This window comes from Theropithecus gelada, chromosome X, assembly GCF_003255815.1.
Source record: "Theropithecus gelada isolate Dixy chromosome X, Tgel_1.0, whole genome shotgun sequence".
In the NCBI taxonomy this organism is placed as follows: Eukaryota; Metazoa; Chordata; class Mammalia; order Primates; family Cercopithecidae; genus Theropithecus; species Theropithecus gelada.
Genome location: NC_037689.1, coordinates 101,571,147 through 101,585,143, shown reverse-complemented (window position 1 = coordinate 101,585,143; position 13,997 = coordinate 101,571,147). Strand labels below are relative to the sequence as shown.

General features: G+C 38.7%; 1 pseudogene across 1 annotated transcript; it reads left to right on the top strand.

Moving 5' to 3' along the window:
* The first annotated feature begins 7,192 nt into the window (after window positions 1-7,192).
* On the top strand, window positions 7,193-7,951 carry LOC112616554 (annotated as a pseudogene). Its single transcript, XR_003117663.1, has one exon. The product of XR_003117663.1 is annotated as a peptidyl-prolyl cis-trans isomerase A pseudogene (transcript).
* Window positions 7,952-13,997: the final 6,046 nt, after the last annotated feature.

Below are 13,997 nucleotides of genomic sequence, written 5' to 3'. Positions count from 1 at the left end.
TATAGCAACCTTAGCAAATTAATATAATGATATTTCCAGACTGCCCTCTAAAGCCAGCCCCTCTCCTTTCCCACTAGATATCTTCTTCTCCTATCAACTGAATGATATCACTACCTTCTTTCTCTCCCTTAACTCCAGCATTATCAATGTTGTGCTCTCTATTGGGTCATTTCAATCAGGATTCAATTATACTGTTATTTCTCATCTTTATTATATAACACACAAATATTCATCATATGTACACTATATATATATATATATATATATATATATATATATAAAAACAGGCCAATTTTTTTGTGGAATTTGAATCATTGATTACAAAATTGGAAAAAGTGTATATAGTAAATTGTTTTATATGTATATATATATATTTTTTTTCTCTTGGCTCCACTTTACCACCTGCCATTACCCAATTTCTTTGCTCCCCTTTGATGCAAATCTCTTTTACAGATACATATGAAATATGTTTCTATACACAATATAAGGCTTCGTTGGAACCAGTATTTCTGTCTAAGACTACATTCCCTTAGGCCTTCTACCTACTTCACTTTGGGGCCAAGAAGGAGCGCCAGATGACCATCCTTTCCTATCTCCCACTCTCTCTGCCTGTTCTGTTCCTCACTCACTCTGCCCCAGCTGTAGCCTCCCTGCTGTTTCTCAAACAAGTCATACTCGCTATTGTCTTAGAGCCTTTGCAATATCTGTTTCATCTATCAGGAAAGTTCTTCCTCCAGATACCTAGTTTGACCACTCTCTCATCCCCTGACCATTGAATAGTGGTCTCTATTCAGTGTCCTCAATTTTCCTCCTCCCATTCTCTCTTGGACACATTCTAATCAGGGTCCACCTGATTTCTGGGTCCACCTCCACAAATCAGTTGAAACTGCTCCTGTCACAGTTATGGTCATGAGTGACTTCACATTATTCAATACAATGATCAGTTCTTAGTCCTCACCTTACTTAACCTATCAGCAGCATTGGGCACAGCTAATGAGTCACTCCTCTTTGGTTCACTTTCTTCCTTTGGCTCCCAGGACACCACACTCTCTGATCTCACTAACTGCTTCTTCTCAGTTTCCTTTACTGGCTTCTCTTCTTCCAAACCTCTTAAAATGAGAATGTCCCAGGGCTCCATCCCTGTTCTTTGCATTCCTATGTATACTCCCTTGGTGATCTCTTTCAGTCCAATAGCTAATACAAAATATTTCTAGGTTAACTTCCAAATTCATGTCTGCAGGCCAGATCTTCATCCTAAACTCCTGTCTGATATATACAACTGCCTACTCAGCACCTCCATTCAGATGTCTAATGGACATTTCAAACTCAAACTGTCATAGGCAGAACTCCTGATCTATTCTCTAAGACCTATTGCTCCTACTGCCTTCCTCACTTCAATTGATGGCAACTCCAGCTGTACATTGGCTTGAGCCAAAAACCTTAACATCACCTTCAATTTCTTTCTTTCTCTCCAATCCATCAGGAAATCATTTTGGCTCCATTTCAAAATGCATCCAAAATCCAATCACTTCTCGCCATCTCCATTGGTACATGTAAGGTCGAATCCACCATCATCTCTCATCTGGATAACTACAACAGCTTTCTAACATGCCTCTCTGCTTCTACTCTCATTCCCCTGTGGTGGTACATTCTCAACACAAAAATTAAAGTGATCATTTTAAAATGTAAATCAAATCATGGCATTTCTCTGCTCAAAATCTTGCAAAGACACCATATTCCACTTGGAATCAGAGTCAAAGTCCCTGCAGAAGCCTGACATTTTCTAGTTCTCCATTATATCCCTGATCTCTTCTGCCCTCCTCGTTCTGCCACAGCTGTGGCCTTCTTGCTATTCTACAAACAGCCTGGGCTCACACTTGCCATAGGACCGTGGCAATGTCTGTTCCTCCAGGAAGGAGTGCTCTTTTCCAATAGATCCACTCATTTAAATTCTCTCACATTTTCAAGGCTCACATCTCACTATATCAATGAGACCTACCTGAAGCATCCTACTTAATGCTGCAAACTGCCCACCCTGTTTTCTCTATCCCCCTTACCATCCTCTGCTTTTGCTTCATCACCATCTAACACATTATATAATTTATTTACTTATGCTAATTATCTTATTTCAGTCTTCCCCCATTGAAATGTAAGGTCTACAAGGGAAAAGATCTCTGCTTTGTTCACTGATCCCAAGTACCTAGAATTGTGCCTACAATAAAGATATGTTAAATGAATCATTTTCTGGTGATTTTTGCATTATGACAAGTTAGAGCATATCTTTGTGTAATCTTCTACAACTTGTTCTTTTACAAAACATTATGACTTTTCACCCAACATTATGAATTTCTAAACATTTTACCTATGTTTATACTGTAACAGATAGAGGTGCACTTAAGCAATATCTAATATTCCGTTATATGAATATTCCATAGTTCATTAATGCATAAGTTGCTTCCATTTTTTCCATTACAAAAAATGCTGCAGTTAATGTTCTTGCAGTAGCCTCCTATTAGTCTATAAACATGTCTCCTAGAATTGAAATTGCTAGATGACACAGTACATGCATCTTCAACCTGACTACACACTGCCAAATAAGTTTCCACAGTAATTGCATCAATTTATATTCATACCAGCAGTGTATGAGTTCCATTTTCCCACATTCTTGCCAATATTTGGTATTTTCAGACTTGTTTAGCCAATCTAATAGGTGAAAGTGAGTATCTCCCTAGTGTTTGAATCTGTATGTCCCAGATTATTTCATGAGGATGAGCATCTTTTTTTAAATTAGACTTTAAGTTCTGGGATACATGTGCAGAACGTGCAGGTTTGTTACATAGGTATACATGTGCCATGGTGGTTTGCTTCACCCATCAACCCGTCATCTACATTAGGTATTTCTCTTAATGCTATCCCTCCCCTTGCCCCCCGCTCCCCAACAGGCCCCAGTGTGTGATGTTCCCCTCCCTGTCCCCAAATGTTCTCATTGTTCAACTCTCACTTATCAGTGAGAACATGTGGTGTTTGGTTTTCTGTTTCTATATTAGTTTGCTGAGAATGGTGGCTTCCAGCTTCATCCATGTCCCTGTAAAGGACATGAAAAAGGATAAGCATCTTTTTATAGGTTTCCTGGTTATACACATTTCCTCTTCTGTGAAGTACCTTTTCAGGTCATTTACCTATTCATCCTTTAAGTTGTTGGTTTTTTAAGTATTGCTTCTTAGGGGTTCTTTGCATATTCTGTATCAAATTATTGGTCAGCAATATATGTTGCAAAAAGTTTCTCTAAATCTGTTGCTGGTCTTCTTTTTTGCATACACATTATGTTCATTTACAACAAATGTAACTGAAATAAACCTGTTTGAGGAAACACATGACTTTTGGTATGTATGCAACTCTACTGGTGAGAGCCATATATAAGAAAGTATCCTGTTAGGCAGGTTTTCAAACTGTTTTATTCAAGTACGATAGACATACATACATATCTTAGGTGTACATCTTGATAAATGTTCACAAAGTAAAGACACCCATATAACCAGCTCTCAGATCAAGACACAGTACATTACCAACCTCCCCCTGCCCCGCCACAAGCTTCTTTTGTGCCCCTTTCCAGTCACTATGCCCAAGGATGATAACCACTCTCCTGATTATTAGTTTTGCCTCTTTTCTGCTTTAAATAAATGGGATCTTTCAGTATATACTCCTCTGTGTCTGGCTTCTTTTGCTCAACATTAGGTTTGTGAGATTCATCCATGTTGTCGTGAATTTGTAGTTAATTCTCCATTATGTGCTACATTTTAATGTATGAATATACTGCAATTTACTTATTCATTCTACTGTTTGTGGACACTTGGTTTTTTTTTTTTTTTTCAGTGTGAGGCTATTACAAATGATGCTGTATGAGCATATTCATAATGTCATTAGTGAATATACATATGCATTTTTCTTGGGTATATACCAAGAAGTGGAGTTGCTGGTCGTAGGGAATGCATAGGTTCAGCTTCAGTAGATAGAGCCAACTAGCTTTCCAAAAATCCTGTACCAATCATTGCTCGTCTTTTAACACTAACGTTATTTCTCATTTTTTTCATTATACGATGTTTGTGGAATCAAATATATATCAATCTTTTCCTTTAAAACTTGTGTTTTGGGATTTTGTTTAGGAAATTATTCTGAGGACATGATTTCTTATTGGTTTTAAGATTTCGATTTTGTACTTTGGACTTTTATACATCTAGACTTTATTTTGTATAGGGCATGGATCTAGATTTTTCTCTGAGAAGGGAAACAACTGTCCCAATCACATTTATTAAATTATTCATCGTTTTTTCACTCCTTTGCAATGTCACTTCTTTCATATAACAATTTACTATATGTGCCTTTTCCAATTTTGTAATCAGTGTTTCAAATTCCACAAAAAAATTGGCCTGTTAATATTTTGATTGGAATAATATTGGATTTATGGACTAATTTGAGAAGAATTACCAATTTGCTGACTTAAAGTCTCCACATATACAAATGGAGTATTCTTGGGAAAGACAACCCATCATGGCCCCTAAGCATTCATGCATGTTCTTGCTGATTATGCCAAAAATGTAAGGCACTGATGACTCTTCACCTTGGCCATTCTCAAGACCATGTTTTCAGTGAGAAACCCTGAAGGATGGGGAAACATCACAAAGAGCCAGCTTATTTCCATTTTCTATAAAAGCGGTGGATCCTCCAAATGTGTTGTTTCTTTCCGGTAATGCAACCCACTGTGCAGCCATCCATCATTGGTCCTTTGCATTGCCCTTGTGGGATTTAGGGGGCATTGGGAACGAACACAAACCAACAGGAAGTTCTAGCTACTGCTTTTTCTGAGTAATAAAGTCCTTGGCCTCTCATGCAAGACTCTCATGTCTTCTGACAGAATACATGAAACTGTGTGTGTCAGGTTAATTTGTAAGTTTGTAAATAGGGTCAAATTCTACACTTTTTGTAGTTCTTGACAAGTATATTCCCCCACTTTCCGATTTTTATTAAATTTCCTTTTGTACAATCTCATACTTTTCTGCATAATGGTTTATACATCTTTGTTAGCTATCTTCCTAGCTGCCTTATAGATATTGGGAATATCATGAATGGGTTATTTTTCCTATTGCATTTTCTAATTGATCGCTGAATTCCTCATGCTTTATACATGTCACTAGTATAGCTTCTCATGTGGAATAATGTACTGTTTCCCTTGATAGAATGTTGGCTTCTCTTGAGAGCAGAAACCATGCTTTATTCATGTCTATATTCTCCTAATGAAACATTTAATTCAAGTAACATGTATTGAGCATTGTTATGATTTGAATATGGTTTGTGCTCACCAAAACTGATATTGAGACTTGGTCCCCAATGTAACAATGTTGAGAGGGAGTGGAACCTTTAACAGCCTTCTGGGTCATTAGGGATTCACTCTCATGAAGGGATTAAAGCAGTCTGGTGGGAGTGAGTCCATTCTTACTCTTTGTGGGACTGGATTGGTTATGCAAGTGCAAGTTGTTGTAAAGTGAGGTTGCGTCTCATGTTTGGTGTTTTACTCTCTTTGCAGGGACCTGGTTTCCCTTCCATTTCTCTGCCATGTTTTGCCACAGTACAAGGCCCGCATCAGAAGCTACCAGATGCAGCTGCCTAATCTTAAACTTCCCAGGCTGCAGAACCATGAGTTAAATAAACCTCTTTTCTTTGTAAATTGCCCAGTTTCAGGTATTCACTTACAGCAACACAAAATGGACTAAGACAAGCATCTACTATGTATCAGTTGTGAAATGAAAAGAGGTATACAATCATAAATAAGGTGCCTGCTCTCAAGGAATTTACAAAATATGAAGAAAACAGATATAGCCACAAAATATTTCTGTTAAGAAAGTCATATTGACTGGGCTCAGTGGCTCACGCCTGTAATCCCATCACTCTGGGAGGCCGAGGCTGGCAGATCTCCTGAGGTCAGGAGTTCAAAACCAGCCTGGCCAACATGGTGAAACCTCATCTTTACTAAAAATACGAAAACCAGTGGGGCATGGTGGTGCATGCCTATAGTCCCAGCTACTCGGAAGCTGAGGCAGGAGAACTGCTTGAACCCAGGGAAGGCGAGATCACGCCACTGCACTCCAGCCTGAGTAACAGAGCAAGGCTCCGTCTCAAAAAAAATAAAAGAAAGAAAGTAATATTATGTATTATAACAAAGGTATGAACAAAGTGCTGTAGGAGAAGAGGAAATTCATTGTGACTTGGAAGATTCTGGAAGTCTTCAAACAATATGTGCTGTTTGAGCTGGGCCTCAGACGGTGATCTAGACTGGTGCAGATGGAGAGCTAGGGAAGGGAGGTAACTTCTCACACCATGCTTGGCATTCAGAGCCTTCCACAATATAGTCCCAAACTGTCTTCCCAAACCCAGCTGCTATGTCCTCCAGGAAATTAAAGTTAGTCTTTCATGCCAAATTCATTCATCAATCATATTCTAAACCCAAAATGTTTGAGTTCCCACCTTGTTGTTCTGCACCATAGCACAACGACTAAGAACAAAGAATCTGGAGCCAAAGGAATTTGATTTTCGTCCAGATTCTACACTGGCTATGAAGTCTTGGGCAAATAAAGCTACAAATGGTGCTTATCTCATAGGATTGTGTGATCAATCAGGTAATTCTTGTAAAACTTTGGCATAGTACCTGGTACAGAGTACAATACTACGAATGGTACCTCTACTTTATCCATCCCTCTGATCTTAAGTCAATTAAAACATACTTATTGTACATCCACTATGTGCAATAGATGTTATTACATATCATGAATAAAAACACAAAGATGAATAACACCCTATTTCTGCCCAGTGACATGTCAAGTAGAGGATAAAAAATATGTACATACATAATCACGAGTCAAGGCAAATTAAAAGACCTGGATTCTCCTAGCTCTGGCCCTTGATAACATGAAGAAGTCGGATCACATGATCACCAAGACCACTTCTAAATCTAATATTATAATTCTATGACATCTATGATTTTAAATGTTATATCAAGATTGATAAGTACCAGGGGAAAGTGGAAAAGAGGTAAGCCTAATTCTACCTGAGAGAGTCCAAGAAGCCTGCATAGAGGAAATGACATTTGAATTGGGTCTTTAAAAATGGATAGCATTTGTTGAAGTAAGAAATGGGGGCGCTTTGCAGACGCTGCCGCCGAGGAAAGTCCTGTACTACTAGCCATGGTCAACCCTACCGTGTTCTTCGACATTGCCCTCGACGGCGAGCCTTTGGGCCGCGTCTCCTTCGAGCTGTTTGCAGACAAGGTTCCAAAGACAGCAGAAAATTTTCGTGCTCTGAGCACTGGAGAGAAAGGATTTGGTTATAAGGGTACCTGCTTTCACAGAATTATTCCAGGGTTTATGTGTCAGGGTGGTGACTTTACACGCCATAATGGCACTGGTGGCAAGTCCATCTATGGGGATAAATTTGAAGATGAGAACTTCATCCTAAAGCATACAGGTCCTGGAATCTTGTCCATGGCAAATGCTGGACCCAACACAAATGGTTCCCAGTTTTTCATCTGCACTGCCAAGACTGAGTGGTTGGATGGCAAGCATGTGGTCTTTGGCAAAGTGAAAGAAGGCATGAATATTGTGGAGGCCATGGAGCGCTTTGGGTCCAGGAATGGCAAGACCAGCAAGAAGATCACCATTGCTGACTGTGGACAACTCGAATAAGTTTGACTTGTGTTTTATCTTAACCACCAGACCATTCCTTCTGTAGCTCAGGAGAGCACCCCTCCACCCCATTTGCTCGCAGTATCCTAGAATCTTTGTGCTCTCGCTGCAGTTCCCTTTGGGTTCCATGTTTTCCTTGTTCTCTCCCATGCCTAGCTGGATTGCAGAGTTAAGTTTATGATTATGAAATAAAAACTAAGTAACAATTGTCAAAAAAAAAAAAAAAAAAGAAAGAAATGGGGGCAATGGAATTCCAGGAAGAGGAGAAAAGAAGAACAAAGAGAAATGTAGGGCACACTTGAGAAACATCCAGTAGTCTTGTGTAGTTGGGACATCGAGATTCATAATATTTAAGTAGAGGAAAATGAGGTGAAAAAGGTAGGCTGGTGTCAGATTATGGAGGATCTTGAATGTCATGCCAAGTGGTTTGGATTTTCTCTTATAAACTATTAACATTGGAAGGTGAAAAGAAGAGCCAATAAAAAGAGTTGTGGCAGTTTTTCAGGTATAAAATCAGGAAAGACTGAACTAAGGCTGTGGGTCTAATAATTGAAAAGAAAGGACAGAAGTCTTCTGTCATTTTTTCATATACTACTTTGTGTATATTCTTGAATGATTTTTAATCGAACATGTTTGGAGGGCAGGGCCCATTCATCCATTCTATATCTATTGAGCACTTACTATGTGCATGACAATCTGGGCACTGGAAATAGAGTCATGAGTGAGAGAGTCACGTTCCCTATATGATAGTATCCTTTGTGTTGAAAGTACCAGAAGATGATGATACCATTGGAAGTGGAAAGACTAGGGACAGATTGGTAAGGAGAATAAATAGTTTAATCTTTGACATATTAAGTTTGGAATGCCTATATTTCAGTGAAAATATCAAGTAGGCAGTTGTATACAGGTATCTTGAGCTTTCATGTACTCTATCTCAGAGTTGACCCTTTTTGTACTCCATCTCCATTATCATAATAAATTTTTTAAGGTTTGCTGTTTACTTTTTGAAAAACCTAGTGAATTAGTGGCATTTGTATAGATAATAACATAGTAGATAATATTAATCAATATATGTTATACTGAATATGTCAACATGAGGCATCAACACATATAAACTGATTTCTTAACAGATATATATTTTTCTCTTAAAATAGAAGGACATTATATGTAAGAAACTCATTATAATCCCATTTATGATAATCTGCTTTACTGTTAGTAATAGTTTAAAAATTAAGCAAAAAATAAAAATCCCAAAAAAGATATGTTGAACACTATGTAGAATATTATGAAACTTGGAGAGACATTAAAATTAGAATTTCAACCATTATTTTTGTTTACATTAAAACTCAACAGTTAAGTTTTGCTGAAATTAAAATCTCAACAGTAATTTTGTGAAAGGAAAATTTCAGCATCTATTTCTGTGCATATTGATAAGAATAGTTAAGAAACTCTTGAGGAATAAGAATGAGGTGGGAAGACTTTCCCTATCAGATATCAAGACATTTATTATTATTACTGTTACAGGTAACAAGGCAATGCTGTATTGGCACATGATTAGATAAATAAACTGGTAGAATAGAACAGACAGGTCAGAAATCGTCCCAAGAATATATGAACACTTGATATTTGACAGAGTTGGCATTGTAACTGAATGGGAGAAGAAAAGACTTTTCAACAAATGATATTGGGGCAATTGGATATTCATAAAGAAAAAATTGGACCTCTATTCTCATATTCTACATGAAAATTAATTCCAAGTATATTCAAAACATAAATGTGAAAGTCAAAACTATAAAAGTGTTAAATGTTATTATAAAGGAATATCTTCATGATATTGGGGTATAGAAAGATTTCATTGAAAAGACACAAAAAGCACTTACCATAAAAAAGGATTGATAACTTCGATATCTATCTTATAATTAGAACTTATGTTTATCAAAAGAAATCATTAAAATGGAAAAATAAGTGACAAAATTGGGAGAGATATATGGAACACATATAAAGGAGAAAGAACTAAAAACAACTTCTACAAATTAATTTGAAAAAGTTACACAACTCAACAGGAAAAAATGGCAAATGTCTTGAATAAATGCTTCACAAAAGAGGAAATACTAACATTCAATACGCTTGTGAAAAGATGCTCAACATTATTAGTAATCAGGAAAATCAAATTATAAGATGCCATTTACACTTATTAGATAGGCAAAAATTAAGAAGTCTGATAATACTAAGTGGTGACCACCAGGTGGAGCAATGGGAACTGTTAAACCTGGCTAGTAAGGGTGTGAATTGGTACATGCCATTAGGAAAAGTTAGGCATCATTCAATTAAATTGAAGGTGCTCATATTCCATAAACCAGAATTCTACATAAATCCCCTAGAGATATCTGTGTTTATGTACATTACCAAGAAAAATCATGGTAGTTCTGTTTTGTAACAGTCAAAAATTGGATTTCATCCCACCCCAGTTAAAATGACCATTATCAAAAAGACAAAAAAAAATGACAGATGCTGGCAAGGATGTGGAGAAAGGGGAACTCTTATACACTGTTATTGGGAATGTAAGTTGGTACAGCCATTATGGAAAACGGTATGGGTGTTCCACAAAAAACTAAAAATAGCACTATCATTATGATTCAGCAATCTTGCTGCTGGGTATATTTCAAAAAAAAATTTTTTTAACCGTATATTGAAGAGATATCTGCACTCCTATGTTTATTGCAGCACTATTCACAAGATCCAAGTTATGGAATCAACCTAAGTGTCCATCAGTCAATAAATGGATAAAGAAAATGTTGTATATGTACACATTTTAATAGTATTAAGCTATAAAAAAGGAATGCAAGACTCCTGGGCAAGATGGCTGAATAGGAACAGCTCCAATGTGCAGCTCTCAGCGAGACCAATGCAGAAGGTGGGTGATTTCTGCATTTCCAACTGAGGTACCCGGTACATCTCATTGGGACTGGTTAGACAGTGGGTGCAGCCCACAGAGGGCGAGCAGAAGCAGGGTGGGGCATTGCCTCACCCAGGAAGTTCAAGGGGTCGGGGAACTCCCTCCCTAAAGCCATGAAGGACTGTGCCATGAGGGACTGTGCTATCTGGCCCAGATACTACGCTTTTCCCAAGGTCTTTGCAACCTAAAGACCAGGAAATTCCCTCAGGTGTCTACACCACACGGGCCCTGGGCTTCAAGCACAAATCTGGGCGGCTGTTTGGGCAGACACCGAGCTAGCTGCAGGAGTTTTTTTTCATACCCCAGTGAAGCCTGGAACACCAGCAAGACAGAACCGTTCATTCTTCTGGAAAGGGGACTGAAGCCAGGGAGCCAAGTGGTCTTGCTCAGCGGATCCCAGTCTCACAGAGCCCAGCAAGCTAAGATCCACTGTCTTGAAGTTCTTGCTGCCAGCACAGAAGTCTGAAGTCGACCTGGGATGCTCGACCTTGGTGGGAGAGTGGGGGGTCTGCCATTACTGGGGCTTGAGTAGACGGGTTTTCCCCTCACAGTATAAACAAAGCCTCTGGGAAGTTCTGACTGGGCAGAGCCCACTGTAGTGCCACAAAGTCGCTGTAGCCAGATTGCCTCTCTAGATTCCTCCTCTCTGGGAAGGGCATCTCTGAAAGAAAGGCAGCAGCCCCAGTCAGGGGCTTATAGATAAAACCCCCATCTCCTTGGGACAGAGCACGTGGGAGAAGTGGCGGCTGTGGGTGCAGTTTCTGCAGACTTAAACATTCCTGCCTGCTGGTTCTGAAGAGAGAAGCAGATATCCCAGCACAGTGCTGTAGCTCTGCTAAGGGACAGATTGCCTCCTCAAGTGGGTCCCTGACCCTTGTGCCTCCTGACACGGAGACACCTCCCAGCAGGGGTCAACAGACACCTTATACAGGACAGCTCCAGCTGGCATCTGGCAGGTGCCCCTCTGGGACAAAGCTTCCAGAGGAAGGAGCAGGAAGCAATCTTCGCGGTTCTGCAGCCCCCACTGGTGATACCCAGATAAACAGGGTCTGGAGTGGACCCCCAGGAAACTCCGGCAGACCTGCAGAAGAGTGGCCTGACTGATAGAAGGAAAACCAACAAACAGAAAGCAATACCATCAACAGCAACAAAAAGGACAAACACGCAAAAACGCCATCCAAAAGTCACCAACAGCAAAGACCAAAGGTAGATAAATCCACGAAGATGAAGGAAAAACAATGCAAAAAGGCTGAAAATTGCCAAAACCAGAAAGCCTCTTCTCCTCCAAAGGATTACAGAGATTGAAGATCAACTTAATGAAATGAAGCATGAAGACGAGATTAGAGAAAAAGGAATGAAAAGGAACAAAAAAAAAAAGGCTCCAAGAAATATGGGACTATGTGAAAAGAACAAACCTATGTTTGATCGGCGAACCTGAAAGTGATGGGGAGAATGGAACCAAGTTGGAAAACACACTTGACGATATTATCCAGGAGAACTTACCCAACATAGCAAGGCAGGCCAACATTCAAATTCAGGAAATAGAGAGAACACCACAAAGATACTCCTCGAGAAGAGCAATTCCAAGACACATAATTGTCAGATTCACCAAGGTTGAAATGAAGGAAAAAATGTTAAGGGGAGCCAGAGAGAAAGGTCAGATTACCCACAAAGGGAAGACCATTAGACTAACAACAAATCTCTCTGCAGAAATCCTACAAGCCAGAAGAGAGTGGGGCCAATATTCAACATTCTTAAAGAAAATAATTTTCAAACCAGAATTTCACATCCAGCCAAATAAAACTTCACAAGCAAAGGAGAAATAAAATCCTTTAGAGACAAGCAAATGCTAAGGGATTTTGTCACCATCAGGCCTGCCTTACAACACCTCCTGAAGGAAGAACTAAATACAGAAAGGAAAAACTGGAACCAGCCACTGCAAAAACAAACCGAAATGTAAAGACCATCGACACTATAAGAAACTGCATTAACTAATGGGCAAAATAACCAGCTAGCATCATAATGACAGGATCAAATTCACACATAACAATATTAACCTTAAATGTAAATGGGATAAATACCACAATTAAAAAGCCATAGACTGGCAAATTGGATAAAGAGTCAAGACCCATCAGTGTGCTGTATTCTGGAGACCCATCTCATGTGCAAAGACACACATAGGCTCAAAATAAAGGGATGGAGGAAGATTTATCAAGCAAATGGAAAGCAAAAATAAGCAGGGGTTGCAATCCTACTCTCTGATAAAACAGACTTTAAACCAACAAAGATCAAAAAAGCAAAGAAGGGAATTAAATAATGGTAAACGGATCAATGCAACAAGAAGAGCTAACTATCTTAAATATATGTGCACCCAATACAGGAGCACTCAGATTCATAAAGCAAATTCTTAGAGACCTACATAGAGACTTAGACTCCTACACAATAATAGTGGGAGACTTTAACAACCCACTTTCAATATTAGACAGATCAACGAGACAGAAAACTAACAAGGATATTCAAAACTTGAACTCAGTTCTGGACCAAGCGGACCTAATAGACATATATAGAACTCCATCCAAATCAACAGAATATACATTCTTCTCAGCACCACGTAGCACTTATTCTAAAATCGACCACATAATTGGAAGTAAAACACTCCTCAGCAAATGCAAAAGACCAGAAATCATAACAGTCTCTCAGACCACAGTGCAATCAAATTAGATCTCAGGATTAAGAAACTCACTCAAAACCGCACAACTACATGGAAACTAAACAACATGCTCCTGAATGACTACTGTGTAAATAATGAAATTAAGGCAGAAATAAATAACTTCTCTGAAACCAATGAGAACAAAGATAAAAAGTACCACAATCTCTGGGACACAGCTAAACCGGTGTGTAGAGGGAAATTTATAGCACTAAATGCCCACAGGAGACAGCAGGAAGGATCTAAAATCAACACCTTAACATCATAATTAAAAGAACTAGAGAAGCAAGAACAAACAAATTCAAAAGCTAGCAGAAGACAAGAAATAACTAAGATCAGAGCAGAACTGAAGGTGATAGAGACACAAAAAATCCTTCAAAAAATCCATGAATCCAGGAGCTGGTTCTTTGAAAAAAAATAACAAAATAGATAGACCTCTAGCCAGACTAGTAAAGAAGAAAAGAGAGAAGAATCAAATAGACACAATAAAAAAAGATAAAGGGGAGATCACCACTGATCCCACAGACATACAAACTACCATCAGAGAATACTATAAATACCTCTATGCAAATAAACTAGAAAATCTGGAAGAAATGGATAA